The 9,439-nt window shown below is 43.6% G+C and overlaps 1 long non-coding RNA gene across 2 annotated transcripts; it reads right to left on the bottom strand.

The window, feature by feature from the left end:
* Positions 1 to 1,035: 1,035 nt before the first annotated feature.
* On the bottom strand, positions 1,036 to 5,857 carry LOC122220422. 2 transcript variants are annotated; one of them, XR_006202840.1, is made up of 4 exons: positions 5,575 to 5,857; positions 3,447 to 3,508; positions 3,217 to 3,302; positions 1,036 to 2,261 (listed from the first exon to the last, which is right to left on the bottom strand). It is a non-coding gene; the product is annotated as an uncharacterized LOC122220422 (long non-coding RNA). The 2 variants fall into 2 exon arrangements; XR_006202839.1 differs by having other exon boundaries at positions 1,036 to 3,302.
* Positions 5,858 to 9,439: the final 3,582 nt, after the last annotated feature.

The following is a 9,439-nucleotide window of genomic DNA, read 5'->3' as shown; positions in this document are numbered from 1 at the left end:
TGAAACAGCCTCATAGGTAAAAATCAGAGGCCGACCGGTAGCCTTTTTAACCACGAGCGTGGGAACAGGACAGCAATGAAATAACTCTCCTGAATTAGCCCATGGTGCTCTCCTTATCCCTGCCTCCTTTCCCAAGGCCCAGTCTTTGGACCTCCTGAAATGCCCTGGTATCCCTTCCAACAAATTCTATTGTTTGGACTAAAACAAGAGTTAATTTCAAAGCTTATTGGTAATGCAAAGGACGACCAGGCAGAACACCTGAAACCTTACACTTAGCAGGATGGAGTCATTGTCAGTCTCTAGCAGGGAAATGCTGACTGAGGAAGATCTCAGCAGCAAGCAGAAAGTGAGGAAGTGAGGAAAGAGTTGCAGATAGCAGGATCCAAGCAGAAGAGCCTGAGACCAGCGTGGTGTCCACACATATGCAAAGAAAATGACAGAAATAAAGGATTTTCGTGTTTAGTCTGGTAGATTTTTTCTTTTTCTTTTTTTTAAGTTTTATTTTTATTTATTTTGAGAGAGAGAGAAAGAGAGAGAGAGAGAGAGAGAGAGAGAGAGAGAGAGAGAGAGAGAGAGGAGGGGCAGAGGGAATGGGAGAGAGAGAGAGAACCCCAAGCAGGATCTGCAATGTCAGCACAGAGCTGGATGCAGGGCTCAATCTCAGGGACCGACCCTTAGATCATGACCTGAGCCCAAACCAAGAGTCAGACGCTTAACCAACTGAATCACCCAGGTGCTGCTAGTCAGGTAGATTTTAGTGTGAGCCGTGTGTGTGTGTGTGTGTGTGTGTGTGTGTGTGTGTGTGTGTGATTTTAAATTTTCATACTTAAATAAGTATGAAAAGGTGTAAGTAAACAGGTGTAAATTTTTTTAAGTTTATTTATTTATTTTGAGAGAGAGAGAGAGAATGGGGGAGGGGCAGAGAGAGAGGGAGAAAGAGAGAATCCCAAGCGGGCTCTGCATTGTCAGTGTGGAGTCCAACAAAGGGCTCGAATTCAGGAACTCACTAGTGACATCATGACCTGAACCTAAATAAGAGTCGGACATTTAACCGACCGAGCCACCCAGGTGCCCCAAGAAACAGGTATAGTTAATTTTGAGAACCCTTTTTTAACTCGCTATATTCCAGGCATGATCATTCAGCGTGTGATCCGTACGTTTAAAATATTAATGATATGTTTTACTTTTTCCTTTTGTACTGAGTCGTCCGTATCCAGAATTCGTGCCTGAATCCGAGCACATTAAAAGTGCTCGGTAGCCACAGGTAGCTATTGGCAAGTCTAGACTCTTAAAACGTCTTCTGGCCTTTTTCTCCTTCTTGTTCCCTAACCTGAAAAAGGGACTGGGTTTACAGATTTTTTAAATCCAAATCTTCATCACTTAAAAATGGATCATATGCCCAGTCTCTTTTGTGTTTCAGGCTCGTACATTGAAAAGAGAAGAGTCTGCTGACGTTCATTCGGACTCAAGCAATGCGAGGATTCTCGCTAAAAACCACAATTACAGTTCAGCGAACTCCCCAGCTCCTTTTCACTGCTGACAAATTAACACACACATTTTAAACCACAAAGTTGAAAGAACAAACCTTTTGAAGTGATAATGACGTAATGATTACAATGTAACACTTTCTAAAAAGGAAATTCATTGCTAGTAGCTGTTTAAACTTCTGGGCTCTGATTTAAAACCCCCGCAATTCTTCCACAGAGAAGATGAGAACAATTTTTACCATCAACAGATTATTCTTTCTGAATTTTCATCCCTTTCCCTAAAAGAAATATAAAAATAAATTTAATACAGTCATCATTACGGTCGCCATTTTGTAATGAAACTAGGGAGTTGCCGAAAATTTTGAGGCACTAATAAGAGAGAAGTTCGAAATCTTGTTTCCCGTGAGGTTGAGCCCTGCCAACAAGGGCTTTGTCTTCATCCTCGCTCAGTCAGACATGGGGCCCATTCACCTCCTGAATGTCTCCTCTGATTTCCAGTTTTCCTGAGGCGCTGTGCCTAGAACGTGTACAAAAACTGTGCTGGACACCAACTGTCCTCTTCCTGAAGCGGATTTTCCTAATTTGCCTTTTTGCTTCCCAGAGGCGTGGCTAGGTCGTCAGATCTCTTACTCTCCCAGGCCTGCTTCTGGGAATTCCGTTTTGGGCCAGTCCTTACCTCCTTTCTCAGCCTGCTCAGTGCCAAGTACCCCCAAAATGGCCACAGGAAGGCCTAGTTCTGCCTGCATCACATGCCAACGCCTGGGTGCCCTGGGACTGCGGGCCAGAGAAAAGAGGAGGAAACGGTAACTAGTTGATGCCGGGAAAAGAAAGGTGGACCGTAATTTCTCATGTGCCCTCTCAGGACCAGGCCCTGTGCTACCCTCTCATGTATTCGCTCAACTCTCACATCTGCCCTTGTTGAGGTGAGTATCACTATTATCCACATTTCCCTGAGGAGGAAAGTGAGGCACACAGAGGTATAATAACTTCCCCAGGATCACGGGGCTACTACACGGGACTGGGATTTGAACCCAGGCAGTCTGCTTTCCCACCCCCGTATTCTCTGGCAAAGGGGCTGAATGTGAGCATAACCAGGAATGGACATTCTCTCTGGGGCTCTGCTGGGGACACACTGAACCATTTTGCCTCTCAGGACTCTGCAGTTTTTTCTGTTTCCATCATTACTGTTCCTCTCAGATTGATGCAATTTTTTAAAACTATTCTATTGTCTCCAGTTAGGTCATGATTAAACTGTTCCTCCCACTTTTAGCCTAAGGGTTAGTGTTGGCTTCATTATATTTTAATTTTAATAAACAAGCTTCTTTGTAGATGCAGACAACAGATTGGTAGTCGCAGGGGGTGGGTGGGCAGAAGGAGTGAAATGAGTGGAGGGAGTCAAAGTACAAACTTCCAGCTATAAAATAAATGTCATGGGGATGTAATATACAGCACAGTGACTATAGTTAATAATACTGTATTCAAAAGTTGCTGAGAGGGTAAATCTTCAAGGTTCTTACAAGGAAAAAAACCTGTAACTCGGTATGATGACAGATACTAGCTAGATTTATTGTGGTGATTATTTCACAATATATACAAATATGGAATCATTATGCTGTATACCTGTAACATAAAGTTGATTAACCTGTAACTGATATAATTGATAGACAGCATATATCAACTCTATCTCAATTTAGAAAAAAGCAAATTCTTGTTATGATCTTCTACCAACCTGTTGATGTACTTACACCTGATGTGAATGAGTAAGGAATGGGGCATAGGGGAGGTGCAGAATTTGGGGGTCTGTAGGTACAGGAGCTATAAAGGCAAAAACAGGGGAAATGCAAGCTGATGATGCTAACAGATTTATTATTTGCAACCATTGAAATGTACGTTGAACTGTTCACTGCAATCAATGAAAGACACAGTCATTTTATTTTAGTTGATAGGAAAAGTACATACCTGTTGGGAAGAAAGAATTTCTTGTCCCCTTCAAGGTCCTTCCAGCCAGACTAAGAATCAAGCTGACATGAGAAGATTAACAGGAGAAAATTAATTTTAATTTAAGGCATATGAGGAATCCACACAGACATAGACATTCCAAAGACAGTCAGGCAGGATGAGGTATGGATGTCATTCTGAACTAAGGAGAAGTGGGTAGGGGTCTTCAAAGGGAAAGAATTCAATTCACGGGAAGATGATAAAGAGCAAATGTTGGGAAACAGATGTTTGCTCAGCTTCTCAGAAGCAACTGGGCCACAGAGGAGTTTGATCAAACAGGCCTTGCGAGGTTCCTTCCTGTCTGCCAATCTAGCTCATGTCATGACATCATTATCTACGGGGAGAACTGTCTTCCTGGAGCAGGTCCATCTCACTTCGCGTAGGCACTTGTGGGGAAGCAAAGAGCGGTTCCCGAATCTCCTGGCTTTTCATATTTTTTTGGTTAATATTTCTTTTGAGAGAGAGCAGGGTGGGGTTGGGTCAGAGAGAGGAGAGAATCTCCCGCAGGCTCAGGCTCCACGCTGTCAGCACAGAGTCCGACGTGGGGGTCCATCTCACGAACAGTGAGATCGTGACCTGAGCTCATATCGAGACACGTAACCAACTGAGCCACCCGGGCGCCCGAGGCGTTTCATTGCTTTTTAACTCAAAAATAATTTTCATGCCAAAGCGGCCCATTTTGGCCCCCACACGTTGATAAAGTTTTCTATTTTATTTTCTTCACCACTAGTCGGTGGTGGCTAGGACCCCCAGGTGAGACTAGAAACTGGATTCAAGGTTTAGTTCAAAGGTCCCCTCCTCTCGGAAGGAATTTCCGGATTGCTCTTTGAACAGAACATCCCTGCTGTGTTCCCACACCGCTAACAGGAACTTCTATGACAAGACAAATCTGTAACACGATTTTTGTTTACAATCCTCTGTCTCATAGAGTAAGTCCCTTCCGAGAAGTAATTATACCTTATTCTTCTTTACATCCCTATGGCAGAGGGTATCTGGCATATAATAATACACAGCTAATGTTTATCTACTTACCTGTCAGGCATGGGGCTAAGCACTGTTCATAATGATCTCGTTTAACCTTCACAATAATCCTGTGTGGTACACTCTATTCTATCTCCACTTTACAGGTAACAACACTGAGGCACAGAGGTGAAGTAACTTGCCCGTGGTCACATGGCTAATTAACGGTGACGGATGCATTGAAGCCAGGTAGCCCCGTGTCAAGACACTTCACACTGGGCACATTGCACTGTGCAGTCTCTCTTAAAAAACATCTGATGATATGTTGACTCAAGAAAAAGACAACAGTCTTGCAAATCCATTGTTTTGCTAGTTAGGGAATGTTATAATGCTAAAATACCTAAGGGTACCAACGCTAGAATAGTTTCCAAGTGCTGATGTCTATAAGCTGTTTATCCATCTTTACTCAAAGCCAGCTAAGAGCATGTGACTGCATATTATAAAACAGTTTACCTAAATGTTGGTTAAAGATCAAGGTACAGAGAAGCCTTAAGCTGAAGCCTTGTGAGCCAGGGCAGTTCTAGGTACTCTCAATGTAGGAGAACTCTTGGTATCTAAAAAGCAGCAAGATGGGGAGTCGTTAAGCATCTGACTTTGGCTCAGGTCATGATCTCATAGTTCGGGAGTTCAAGTCCCACAGCAGGTGACCTTGAGCCCTGCTTTGGGTGAAACACGCGCCCCGCTTCGGATGAGCCCCACTTCTCTCTCTTTCTCTCTCTCTGTCTCTGCCCCTCGTTCACTTGAGCCCTCTCTGTCTCAAAAAATAAAAAAAATAAAAGAGTAAAAAGCAGCAAGAGGGCACTGGACATTCGTGTGGTGAGAGGAAGCACTCAGAGAGGCAGAAGCACTGAAAGAGGAAGTCAGAGGCCCTGGGGACAAACTGCAGCTTCTTTACGTCGCTTGGGTTTTTTTCAGCAGTAGTCATCCAGCAGCTCGGTGTTTTGTCTGACATTGAGAAACGGTTTCTGAAAGAATATGGTAGCTGTTCTTTAAGAGACTGACCACAATGGCTAGAAATTAGGTTAAGTGAGCTTTTTTTAGTTGCCACGGACAGAGACACTCAGGTTACCTTTAGTGACCAGGGATTTGGATGAAGATGTGCCAGAAAGTCAGAAGAGGAAACAGTCACCAGTGCGCCGGTCCTCAGGGGCCACAGGGAAGGAGCACTGGTCAGGGTACACAGCAGGGCCAGCAAGCTTCTGGAGACTGTTACAGCCCCAACACTGGGGCCTCCTGTTCCCCCTCAATGACAGATCACCTTTGCTTCGTATGCTGAAGTTCTACTTCCTGCGGCGCCTGGGTGGCTCAGTCAAGTGGCTGACTTCAGCTCAGGTCATGATCTCACAGTTCGTGAGTTTGAGCCCCGCGTCGGGCTCTGTGCTGACAGTTCAGAGCCTGGAGCCTGCTTCGGATTCCGTGTCTCGCTCTCTCTCTCTGTCCCTCCCTGCTTGCACTCTGTCTCTCAAAAATAAGCATTTTTAAAAAATTGTTTAAAGTTCTACTTTCTGTCCTTGAGTTGGCTGCTTTCTTTTTCTTTTTTTTTCCTTTTCTTTCTTTCTTTCCTTTTTTTTAAAAAAAATTTATTTATTTATTTTGAGAGAGAGAGAGAGGGAGCATGCGGGGAACAGGGAGGGACAGGGAGACTGGGAGAGAGAGAGAATCCTAAGCAGTCTCCACGCTGTTGGCAAAGAGCCTGACTCAGGGCTTGACCTCACCAACCATGAGATCATGACCTGAGCCGAGACCAAGAGTCAGACGCTTAACCCGCTGAGCCACCCAGGTGTCCCAGTTGCTTCTCTCTCGCTCTCTCTTTTTTTTTTTTTCTTTCCCACTTAACCCCATCCATTCTTGTGATTTACATTCCAGCTCTCTGAATGAGAATTTATTTAGGGTGTCCTAACAAGGAGTGCGAAAAAAATTTCAGGTCAACTAACAGAAAACCAAACTGGCAGTACCTTAAATCAATAGGGTTTTGTTATTTTTTTTCCTAAAACAAGAGTCCAGAGGTTGGTAGTTGCAGACATTGGTCCAGCCGCTTGATGCTAACATTGACTCCTCAGGCTTTCTTTTTATTCTTCCATTTTTAGCTGTTGGCTTTTTTATCCTCAATCATGTTGCTTCGCGGTTGCAGGAGGACTACTGTATCATGAGTCTACAGTTCAGGCAGGAAGACTGGAGAAGGGTCAAGGCTAGCAAGTTCTCCTTTCGCATCTACCACATGCTCACATGCACACACACAGGCTTCTGCTTACGTCTTATTGACCAGAACCGTGTCATGTGACTACACGTAGCTGCCATGAAGGTTGGGAAGGTGAGTATTGAGTTTTATAGCCTCTGTGAGAAGACAGAAAGGTAGAAGGATCCTGAGAAACGTTATTAGCACTCAGCTAGTGAACAATTTCTGCCACAGTCACCATCTTACATATGGCGTCTCTTAGGCAATGCTTCAGGACAAGCTATCTACTAAAAGACTTTGCAGTCTATGGACAATTGCCTTTGAGTCAGGGGTTGATATGATAGGATTAGATGTAGCATGACAGCCTTCCTTGGAAGGGGGCTGTGTTCTGGGCAAGAACAAATGGTCTAAATTCTCATCAGTGACCCAATTATAGCTTAATCAACCATACATTTAACTGTATCTGTTCTAATCCCACATCTATTCACAAGCTTGCTTTGTCATTCATATATTTATTCGATAAATATTTGTATAGTGATAGGTGCTTCTCAAGGTATAGCAGTGAAGAAAATAAGGAGCTTACTTTCTAGTGGAAGAGAGAGAGAATCTATGCTCTAATAACCTCGTTGCTCTATTTGGTAATGATTACCACCATTTCAGTACTTATATATCTGGAGATATATATATTTACACACATACGGATGGTAATAAGTGCCGTGGTGAAAACGTAGGTAAGGGGCAGGATAGAGGCGATGGTAAAGTACGAGAGGGTGGGGAAGTGTTAGCCATAGTTCCTAGAATAATTAGAATTGGAAATAGAATAGTTCATAGAATAATTGGAAAGTTTGTGGCCTTTAAAGGGAAACTGGCAGACCTTTCTGCTCTAGAGGAAAAAGGAAGGAAATACACAATGCCTGCCAGGAGCCCAAAGTGCATAGCTTGTGCTGCACACTCACTCTCTGTTCTCATTACATCATAGTTCTAGCATCTTAAATTATTTTATTTGGGCTATTAATTTCCTGTTTTGACCTATAAAATGCAGCCTTAGCTTCTGAGTGCCACTTCAGTTCACACTTGGCTTTGGACTTATTCACCCCTTACCCTACATTGGGTTTGTTTTCTTTTGTTTTGTTTTTTGGCTTTAAAAACTCACCAGAGGACATAGTGGGGACCAACATATACTTGGATGTTCAAGGATATACTTGGATAGGCACAAGATTTTTACCAAGGAAACTGGCACTGCTCATTTGCTTTCTGTGTGGCTATGTAAGATTTATATACTGGGTTTTAAAATATATTTTACTGATCATCCTCTTACCTCTCATACTAGCCTGTGAGTCCCCATGCCCCAGTTTTGTCCAAATGAATTCCCTCTTATCTTGCAGGTCATGATTATAACTTCCTTAAGAGAGAATTTCCTTCAAACTTAGTCTAAACTAAGTTTCTGTTTACTCACCTGTAAATCCACTGGTCTCCTTGATAAGGATGACCACAATTTTAGTACTTAGTTATGTGATAGTTTGATCAATGCTTGTTTAATCGCTCATAGACTGTAAGCACCATGGGCGGGGGGCATATCGGTCTTATTCAGGTCTGTACCCTGGTGCATAACAGGGTTGCATAGACATAATGGCACTCAATAATATTTAGTGAATTAATAAACGTCTTTAGTCTCCAAGCGGCTAGCAAGGTGCCTCAGAAGGATAGGTACTATGGTGGATGCTGACTTTGAAGCTCTGATCATATCCCCCTTTAGGAACAGAAGACTTAGCCCCATCCCTCCTTGCTGCTGGGAGTAGTGCTGGCAAAACCCTTTAACTGTCAGCCCTCTTTGGATAATGCCTCAGTTAAAGAAATGGACAAGCTCAAATCACGTCTCCTTCCAGGGGTGGTGTGTATCCAACGACCAATCAATGTTGGGAGTGAAGGCCTAGCCACTCATATCAACTCATGATCCTTCCCTCTCAAAGGCCATCCCAGCTCCCAGAGGTCCCCTGAAGCCTTTGTTAGGATGACATCACAGATCAATCTCTCCCTCTGCTCAATCCTGTTTCCTCCCCCTCCCGTGAAAACAGAGGTTGATCCCAAGAGCACACAACAGCGTGTTTTGCATGCCAATCTCCCCTGCTGGGTCCATTTCATGGATAGCCCAACCAGTGATGGCTACTAAAAAATAGTTACTGAACTGGATTATGTTTTGTCCTACTCCATAAACCCCTACACAGCAAAGATCAGTTCTTATTCATCCTTGCATGCTTGCAATGACTAGGTGCCTTTCATATAGTAGTGCTAATGTTTGAATGTCTGCGCCCCCCCCCCCCCAAAATTCAGATGTGGAAATTCTAACTCCCAAAGGGGATGGTATTAGGAGATGTGGCCTTTGGGAGGTGCCTAAGTCACGATGGAAACATCATGAATGGGATTAGCACCCTTATAAATGAGGCTCCAGAGAGTTCTCTCCCTCTCCCAACATGGGAGGGCACAACTAGAAGTCTCTAACCCAGAAGAGTGCCTGATAATGCTGGCACTTTGATCTTTGACGTCAAGCCTCCATAATGTGAGAAGTAAAATTCTGTTGCTTATAAGCTATTCAGTCTGTGGTTTTTTGTTAAAGCAGCCCAAACAGACTAAGACAGCGGGCATCATAAATACCAAGCAAAATATTCCCCCAAACTTGGTCTAGATGGAGCTGAAGCATTCCTATTCAAAGTATGGTCTCAGAGTCAGAGGTCCCGGGCATTCTCTGTGTATTCTGTTA

This window comes from Panthera leo, chromosome B2 (genome assembly GCF_018350215.1).
Source record: "Panthera leo isolate Ple1 chromosome B2, P.leo_Ple1_pat1.1, whole genome shotgun sequence".
Classification (NCBI taxonomy): domain Eukaryota; kingdom Metazoa; phylum Chordata; class Mammalia; order Carnivora; family Felidae; genus Panthera; species Panthera leo.
The sequence above is the reverse complement of the archived record's forward strand: the minus strand, read 5'-3'. Positions and strand labels throughout refer to the sequence as shown.